Genomic DNA, 10303 nt, shown 5'->3' on the forward strand with positions numbered 1-10303 from the left:
CCTCCTCCTAAATAGGGAATAGCTGGGAGGGTTTCCATACTGTTCCATTTACTGTACATCGATCTCTTGGTTCTAGTCGCCACCTCAGCGCGGTTTTCTCTCGCTTGCTTCCAAACGATCTCTTAGCCCGTGAAGTGAATGAATCTGGCAGTGAAAGAACTGTGTAAAAAGAAACACATTTTGTTAATGCTTGTTTAGCTACAATGTGGATATGTCCTTTAAATTAATTAAATATATATAAAAAAAAAAAAACAATATCGATTGCACGGGGAAGATTGAAAGATTACACTACAGTAAACCCCCCTCCATTGCGGGCGTTACGTTCCGGACCCACCCACGAAAAGTGAAAATCCGCAAAATAGAAAAACCTTATTAAAATACACTGTAGGCATGTTTTTTTCACATTTAACCCCTTGATCACCTATGGTACTAACCCCTTCCCTGCCAGTGTCATTATTACATTATTCCCTGCCAGTGTCATTATTTTTTTTTTACTGTACTTTTAATAGCATTTTAAGGTCTTTAAAGCGGAGTTCCACCCTGAGAAAGTTTTTTTAATAAAAATACCCCCGGGACAGTCAGGGCTAGTACATTCCACACCTTTTAGAAGAAATACTTACCTTGAAAATGTATTGTCCAGCGCTGCCATCTCAGGTGTGGGCAGCTTTGAAGCTTTTTTTTTTTTAACGAGTAAAGGCGGCAATCTGCGATTTTTTTTGCGGGACTGCGACATTGCGATCCTCTTCTGTGCCTCTTCCGTCTTCTTAGGTCCCACGATGCACTGCACCGGCCCCGCCGTCACTTCCGGTGCGTCAGCGTCATCCCTGCACAGCTCCTGGGCATGCCCAGAAGCTGTTTAGCAAGGTATGACGGCGCCTGCACCGGAACTGACGTCGGGGCCGATGCAGGCGCAATGATTCCTGGGAGCGATGACGTTCAGCTCCCAGGAATCATTGCAAAGCCAGGAAGTGATGAATCACCGTGGCCGGAAGGGGAGGAAGAGGAAGTAAGGTGAGTATATTTTCTTCTAAACCAGGTAAGTAAAAAAAAATAAAAATTGTGATTATCCATTTGTTTTTCAGGTGACCCGGAGCAAGATGGAGGTAAGTTTAATTTTAGGGGGGAACTCCGCTTTAAACACACTTTTAAAAACAACAGAAACTCATTTAAACACATAAAAGATACTGAGAGACAGAGCAAGAGCTATGGAAAACACAAAAATATTTAATATTCAATGATTTATATAGTAAAATAACATTACAGAAATAAACGCAATATACCGGGACCGCAAAAAAGGAACCGCGATGGAGCGGGGGTTTACTGTATACACATAATTTGTACGGATATTGGTGCAAACTTATAAAACACTGCACAAATAGTGCAAACTGATCTGGTGAAAAAATGTAACTCATCAAATCTCAGTTTCACACAACCTTTATGTATCAGGCTGGCGGGATGGACTTGGCACTTGATTTTTGTATAATTTAATCCAAGACATGACAAATTTGCTTTGAATCTAGGAGCCTGCTAAAAAAAGTTAGGAGCCCAAATTTTTTAACCACTTCTGGACCGGAAGATTTTCCCCCTTAAACACTTAATGACCGCCCGCCGCAGTTATACTGCAGCAGGCAGCCCCTCCTGCGCAAACCGAGCTATACCTACGTCGGTCGCGTGCCTGCAGCTAGGGGGCGTGCACGCGGCAGCAGGGACTCTGATGCACGGGTCAAGCGGCTCCGATTGCTGCCTGACACCCGCGATCGCTCCCCACTGAGAGAGGGCGGTCAGCTGTGAGCGCCTGTGATCCTTCTATATAGGAACACAAGTCTCTGTGATCATTACACAAGCCCTGCCCCCATACAGGTAGAATCACTCCCCTAGGCTCATATTTAACCCCTTGATCACCCACAGTGTTAACCCCTTCCCTGCCAGTGTCATTATTACAGTAACAGTGCATATTTATAGCACTGATTACTGTAGTAATGTCACTGGCCCCCCCAAAAGTGTCAAAAATGTCAGTTAGGGGTCCGATCTGTCTGCCGCAATGTCGCAGCCCCACTAATAATCGCAGATCGCCGCCATTACTAGTAAAAAAAAAACAATAAAAATGACATAAACCTTTCCCGTAGTTTGTAGACGCAATAACTTTTGCACAATAATGGAATCTGAGAATGTAGATTTAGTGGCTGTTACGGAGACATGGTTTAATGAAAGAAATGACTGGGACATAACCATACCAGGGTACTCTTTATACAGAAGAGACAGAGTAGGCAAGAAAGGAGGAGGAGTGGCCCTGTATGTGAAAGATAGCATTAAATCTAACCTAATACAAGTTGGTGAGGCCAACATAGAGTCAGTTTGGGTTACGTTGCAGTTTGCTAATCATGCAGTAACTCGTGTAGGTGTGATATATAGACCACCTGGTCAAGTTAAAGAACTAGATGATCTACTAGTTGAAGAAATAGCTAAAATGACAATGAAAGGAGAAGTTATCATTATGGGAGATTTCAATCTTCCAGATATAAACTGGAAAACCAAAATAGCAAGTTCTACCAGGAGTACAGATATTCTAAATTCCCTACTGGGGTTGTCTCTGCAACAAGTGGTTGAGGAGCCAACCCGGAGGGAGGCCATTTTGGATCTGGTATTCACAAATGGGGATTCGGTATATGATGTCATTGTAGGCGAAACCTTGGGATCTAGTGATCACCAGTCAGTGTGGTTTAATATAAGAACTGTGAAAGAGTCACACCACACAAAAACAAAAGTTTTAGATTTTAGAAAAACAGACTTTTCAAAAATGAAATTAGTCATAAATGAGTCCTTATCAGACTGGAACGGATTACATGGAGTCCAGGAGAAATGGGACTACTTAAAAGGTGCATTATTGAAGGCAACAGAAAATTGCATTAGACTTGTCAGTAAAAGCAAAAAAAGGAAGAGACCACTGTGGTACTCAGCAGAAGTGGCCCAAATCATTAAAAATAAAAAGCTAGCATTTTGTAATTATAAAAAAAACCCAGAGCAATGAAGATAAGGAAATCTACAAGATTAGGCAGAAAGAGGCCAAGCAAGTTATAAGAACTTCTAAAGCGCAGGCAGAAGAAAAACTAGCTCAGTCTATGAAAAAGGGGGATAAGACATTCTTCAGATATATAAATGAAAAAAGGAAATTAAAACAAGGAATAACTAAATTAAAAACAAAGGACGGAAGGTATGTAGAAGAAAATAAAGGGCTAGCTGACTGCCTTAATGAATACTTCTGTTCAGTTTTTACAGAAGAAAAAGAAGGAGAAGGACCTCCACTTGAAAGGATGACTAATGAATCATTTGATGCATGTGTCTTTACAGAGGAAGACATTCTAAGATTGCTGTCTAAAGTGAAGACAAATAAGTCACAGGGTCCTGATGGGATACACCCAAGATTATTAAAAGAGCTTAGTGGTGAGCTGGCAAAACCATTAACAGATCTATTTAACCAATCATTAGTAACAGGAGTCGTCCCGGAAGATTGGAAATTGGCAAATGTCGTGCCCATTCACAAGAAAGGTAGTAGGGAGGAATCGAGCAACTATAGACCAGTGAGTCTGACATCAATAGTAGGCAAATTAATGGAAACCCTATTAAAGGATAGGATTGTGGAACATCTTAAATCCCATGGATTGCAAGATGAAAAACAACATGGGTTTACTTCAGGGAGATCATGTCAAACAAATCTTATAGATTTTTTTGACTGGGTGACTAAAATAATAGACGGTGGAGGTGCAGTAGACATTGCATATCTAGATTTTAGTAAGGCTTTTGACACTGTCCCACATAGAAGACTTATCAATAAACTGCAGTCATTGAGCATGGACTCCCATATTGTTGAGTGGATTAGGCAGTGGCTGAGTGACAGACAACAGAGGGTTGTAGTCAATGGAGAACATTCAGAACAAGGTCATGTTACCAGTGGGGTACCTCAGGGATCTGTACTGGGACCAATTTTGTTTAATATCTTCATAAGTGATATTGCAAAAGGCCTCGATGGTAAGGTTTGTCTTTTTGCTGATGACACAAAGATATGTAACAGGGTTGATGTTCCTGGAGGGAAACGCCAAATGGAAAAGGATTTAGGAAAACTAGAAGAATGGTCAGAACTCTGGCAACTGAAATTTAATGTGGATAAGTGCAAGATAATGCACCTGGGGCGTAAAAACCCAAGGGCAGAATATAGAATATTTGACACAGTCCTGACCTCAGTATCTGAGGAAAGGGATTTAGGAGTAATTATTTCAGAAGACTTAAAGGTGGGAAGACAATGTAATAGAGCAGCACGAAATGCCAGCAGAATGCTTGGATGTATAGGGAGAGGTATAAGCAGTAGAAAGAGAGAAGTGCTTATGCCGCTGTACAGAACACTGGTGAGACCTCACTTGGAGTATTGTGCGCAGTACTGGAGGCCATATCTCCAGAAGGATATAGATACTCTAGAGAGAGTTCAGAGAAGAGCTACTAAACTAGTACATGGATTGCAGGAAAAAACTTACCAGGAAAGGATAAAGGACCTTAACATGTATAGCTTGGAAGAAAGAAGAGACAGAGGGGATATGATAGAAACATTTAAATACATAAAGGGAATCAACTCGGTAAAGGAGGAGAGCATATTTAAAAGAAGAAAAACTACCACAAGAGGACACAGTTTTAAATTAGAGGGGCAAAGGTTTAAAAGTAATATGAGGAAGTATTACTTTACTGAGAGAGTAGTGGATGCATGGAATAACCTTCCTGCAGAAGTGGTAGCTGCAAATACAGTGAAGGAGTTTAAGCATGCATGGGATAGGCATAAGGCTATCCTTCATACAAGATAGGGCCAGGGACTATTCATAGGATTCAGATATATTGGGCAGACTAGATGGGCCAAATGGTTCTTATCTGCCGACACATTCTATGTTTCTATGTTTCTATGTTTCACAAACCAATCAAAATATGCCTATTGCGATTATTTTTTTTACCAAAAATAAGTAGTAGAAAACAAATTGGCCTAAAATGTTAAAAAATTTTGATTTTAAAATTTTTTTGGGGGGGAATGTCATATAGCAGAAAGTGAAAATTTTTTATTTTTTTTTTCATAATTGTTGCTCTTTTTTTGTTTATAGCGCAAAAAATAAAAATCGCAAATGTGATAAAATACCACCAAAAGAAAGCTCTACTTGTGTGAAAAAAAGGACATCAATTTTATTTGGGTGCAGTGTCGCACGACCGCGCAATTGTCCGTTAAATTAACACAGTGGCGATTCACAAAAAATGGCCTGGTCATTAAGCAGCAAAATCTTTCGGTCCTTAAGTGGTTAAATGCAGATAGTAAATGTGTGATGTAGATGTGTGTGAACATGCCGACAAGATGTGAAAGAGCAGAGAGATTACTCACCAGTATTCTGCTGCTCCTTCACTGTCCAATTACTTAATGGCAGCAGAGAAAAATCAGGTGAACTAGACTACTGTGGATGGGCAGAAATGTAAATCCTCTGGTAGGTAAAGCTGATTCCATAGTTGTATTTCAGCGTTATACTTAGGTATTTGCCTGGAGTTCAACATTATAACTGTCATGTCACGTCATGATTTTTGGTTTATATGAATTTCTTTATTGTATATATTATAATATATTATTGTAAAAAAAACAAACAAAAAAAAACCACAAACTGTAAAATAATATTTTTATTTCACTTGTACTTCCCCAGTAATATATTTTTAGTGTCGCCAAATAAAATATGGACTTTGTATCAAAAGCTACATTTTTCACCACACTGGAATGAAAGCAATTTTTTTTTTCTGTTTGCCTTTGGAATAAAATATTTATTGGAAAGGAATGCTACCCAAAGAAAGCCTTATTTGTTCTGACATTAACAATATATTTATCATTTCTGTGTCAAAAATGTCAGTAAAATAGAATGTTAAAAAAAAGGGTAATGACAATGTAATAGACAAATCAAGAGCCATGGCTGAACAATGAAATTGGTCTGGTCCATACATTTGAAAACATATTTGTCAACCGTTTACACCCTCTGCCTCTTGCTAACTAAGCCCTGGTGGGTGAGGCAAAACGCGTCAGCTGTATGGTTTGCGGAGAAACGTAGGCTGATGCTATTTTCTACTCTTATCTTACATGGGCTGGCAGGTGTTCATCTTACCTCATTCCCTGCTTCTTGCTGGCCTGAAGATTGTGTGCAGCACTACAACTCCTCTACCTAAAACTGATTTTGCCAATAGTAGCTTATGTACAGACAGAGCATGCTCACCACAGAGGTGGATGAGGTTCGGTCTTTACATCCTGCATCCTTGGAGACTAAACCACTTGCTGACCCCCCTATAGCAGTTGTCCTGCTACAGGGCGGCAACTGTGCGCTGGAACACATATATTTATATATATTATATTAGTGATCAACCGATTATCGGCAACACCAATATATCGGTGGCCGATCTGCACTTTCCCCGATATATCGGAATTCGGCCCCTGAGGTTACCGATATTGCCGATATTTCGGGAAAGTGCTTGTACCGGAGTGATGCCTGCAGCTAGAGGCATCACCCCGGTACCGGCGTCCATAGCCGGCGGTCGGCTGTCTTGTAATGACAACTGGTGCGGCTGAGAAGCCGCTCGGCTGTCATTCCAAGGAGCGGGAGGGGAAGACCCCCCCCCTCCCGCCGCCTTCCGCGGCTCCCGTCCCACCAGGAGACCCGGGCATCTTACCTGCAGGGCCACCGAAGAGAAGACAACGCATTTGGCTCTGACCGGGTCTCTGTTTTTTTTAATTCGGCGGCGCCGAGTACTTGGAAGTGATGTCATGACATCACTTCCGGGTACTGGCGGTGCCGAATTAAAAAAACTTACAGCATTCAAAACAGCCAAACTTGGCATTTTGAATGCTTTTAAGTGCAAAGGAGGGGTTTGGGGTCTTTTAGACCAGTGTTTTTCAACCTTTTTTGTGCAAAGGCACACTTTTTTCATGAAAAAAAATCACGAGGCACACCACCATTAGAAAATGTTAAAAAAAATTTACGCACAGTGGAGTTGGTTTGTTTGCATCTCCGGTGAAAGTAAATCCAAATGAAATATAGCTTTCGCTATATTGCCTTGTGCCAGGGAATTTGCTTGAGCTAACCATCTTTGCTTTCTTTTGATCCCCACTCATACTTGGGCTCTCATCTGGCTCCGAATTTTGTTCAGAGTCCAGTTCTTTCCTTTTCAAAAACTTGTCCATCACTGCAGTATCTCACTGTCACTCAGTACTTACTGCGCTTGTCTCCTCCAGATAGCCTCTGTCCGTCACACTCAGCACTCTTCTGCGCATGTCTCCATCCAGATCCATCAGTCAGTGCTCTTCTGCTCATGTTTCTTCCAGATCCATCGGCGCTCTTCTGCTCATCGGGGATCTACTGCGATGTCTCCTCCTGTCCTCCTCCTGTCAGTGTAACAGTGACACCGGAGCTATTTATAGTCCTTAACATGCGCTTCGGATGAAATTGGAATTTTTGCCACGGCACACCAGGCAATATCTCAGATATCGGTTGATCAATAATATATATATATATATATATATAGATCTATATATACATACAGTAAAACCTTGGATTGAGAGGTAACTTGGTTTGAAAGCGTTTTGCAAGACAAGCAACATTTTCAAATAAATTTTGACTTGATAAACAAGCGATGTCTTGATATGCAAATAGCGTCATCTCACAACTGAGTATAAAAGAGAGGCGCCTCTAAGTGTAGCAATATGGTTACATTTAGTGATGGTGAAATATTTAGCAATTCACATGGTTTATGATTAAAACAGGCACGTGTTTCTTATGCAGGCATCCGGGGTAAAGTTGTCCATTGCTATCTATGTTATCCCTCCCATGCTGCACTCCACGATCGATTCAAGCCTCGCTTTCAGATCGCTCTACTGCAGGGTAGTTTTCCCGGTCACCATTGCAGACTGGCAGCGGTGAGAGCCGGCGGTGCGGAGGACGATATTTACCCCGGATGGCTGCATACTTAGATGTTCCTCTCTTAATCATCAACCATGTGAGTTTCTAAATGTTGACTCTTCATTAAATGTAACCATATTGCTACAGGCGTCTCTTTTATACTGTTACTCCTGTTGGATTTTGCTTCAAATTCCCTTGTGGGGGAGCCTTTTGTGGATGGATATTTTATGGTTACACAACCTATCACATTGCTAGAATATTTTTATATAGACTATAAACGGAAAGACTTATGAATAAATGGAAGGAATCATCTGAGCTTCCATTATTACTTATGGGGAAATTCGCTTTGATATACGAGTGCTTTGGATTACAAGCATGTTTCCGGAACGAATTATGTTCGCAATCCAAGGTTTTACTATATATATATATATATATATATATATATATATATATAGATTGTAAGTTCTAACGAGCAGGGCCCTCTAGTTCCTCCTGTTTTGAACTGTACTGTAACTGTATTGTCTCACATTGTAAAGCGCTGCGCAAACTGTTGGCGCTATATAAATCCTGTATAATAATAATAATAATAATATATATATATATGTGTGTGTGTGTGTAATTTTGCATGTCCGCCAGCAGGGGCGCACGCGCACTGTTTCTGCTTTGAATATTTACAGCACAAGCGGATCTGAGGGTGTCGGGCACTCAATGTCCTCTAAAAGGTGTATAAATACTGCGCTATGGATGTATGATGTGTACCCTCAATCCAAAATGCTGCTGTTCAAAAGTAATTAAAGAATGACACTTGATTTCACAGCACTGTATGATTCAGATTAGGATGAATTATTTAATTTATTAATTTACTATTCATTTATTTATTTGCAACATTGCACAGTTTTCACCCACCTACACAAGAATTTTGGCACCAGTCACTTTATATATTCCGATTTGCGCTGTGTGTCCTTTTTTTGTCACTCAATGTCCCCTGGCACCCGCTGATTGTGTGTAAAGAACATAGAATGGCAAACTGCCTATGTAAACAAGGCAGATCACCATTCTGACAGGTTGAAAGGAATGTATTGTTGGTAGTATTTGATCACCTCTGCAGTTTTTTTTTTTTTTCTTGTGCTTGCTATAAACAAAAAAAAAAAAGACCGACAATTCTGGAAAAAATAAAAAATAAAAAATTTTTACTTTCTGCTATAAAACATATCCAATAAAACTATGTAAACGTTGAATTTCTTCATTAATTTAGACCAATATGTATTTTACTACGTTTATGGTAAAAAAAAAAAAAAAATCCCAATAAGTGTATATTGATTGGTTTGCGCAAAAGTATTAGCGTCTACAAATTATGGGATATATTTTTTTTTTCCTCTTCCTCTCTCTTCTTCTTCTTCCTTTCCTTTCTTTTCTTTATAAAAAATGTATAAGGGAGAGAAAATATAAAAAAGAATTTATTAAAAAAAAAAAATTATGGGATATTTTTATGGAATTTTTATAGATTTTTTTTTTTTTACTAGTAATGCCGGTCATCATCGACTTATAGCGGGACTGTGACATTGTGGCAGACAATCACACACACTAAGTGACACTTTTTTGGGGACCAGTGACACTAATAGATTGCAAAAAGTGTCCAATAACAGCAGGAGCGGGTCGGCGGCTACGTGCAAGGGCCCCAGACCCGGAAAAGAAAATAAGGTACAGATAAGTGATTTTGCACTAAAGGGCTGCCCTGCCGCAATATGTGTACTTGGGGCGGATCTTAAGCAGTTAAAGTGGTTGTAAGCCTGACATAAAATATGAACAAACATTTTCCTCTATAGTGTGTACTTGTCTCAATCCAGAGCACCAAGTATCATTTCTGTCGGCTGCCCCATTCCTCTGCTACAAGTTTGCCTGACACCAAGAGAAAAAAGGTAACAGTGAGAGATCACCGCCACACAGCCTATGATTGACAGCCTTGGCTCTGTTCCTGTGAGCTGTGTGAAGAGGGTGTGTCCCTTCTCTCCAATCAGCTCTCCCGACTTCTCCACGTTGAACAGCTGTAGAGAAGAGAGGGCTGCAGATAAACTGATAAAACTTATGTAGGAGGATTTGTTTCATCCCTGTGTATCACCTGAGGCCAGTCCCTTCCCTGGGTATAGGTAGGGGTTTACAACCACTTTAACCACTTTAAGACCGGAAGGATTTGCCCCGTTAATGACCAGGCCCTATTTTGCGATTCGGCACTGCATTACTTTAACGGACAATTGCGCAGTCGTGCGACGCTGTACCCAAATAAAATTGATGTCCTTTTTTTCCCACAAATAGAGCTTACTTTTGGTGCTATTTTATCACCTGTGCAATTT

The sequence above is a fragment of the Pelophylax lessonae genome, assembly GCF_965119305.1.
Source record: "Pelophylax lessonae genome assembly, chromosome: 11".
NCBI lineage: Eukaryota > Metazoa > Chordata > Amphibia > Anura > Ranidae > Pelophylax > Pelophylax lessonae.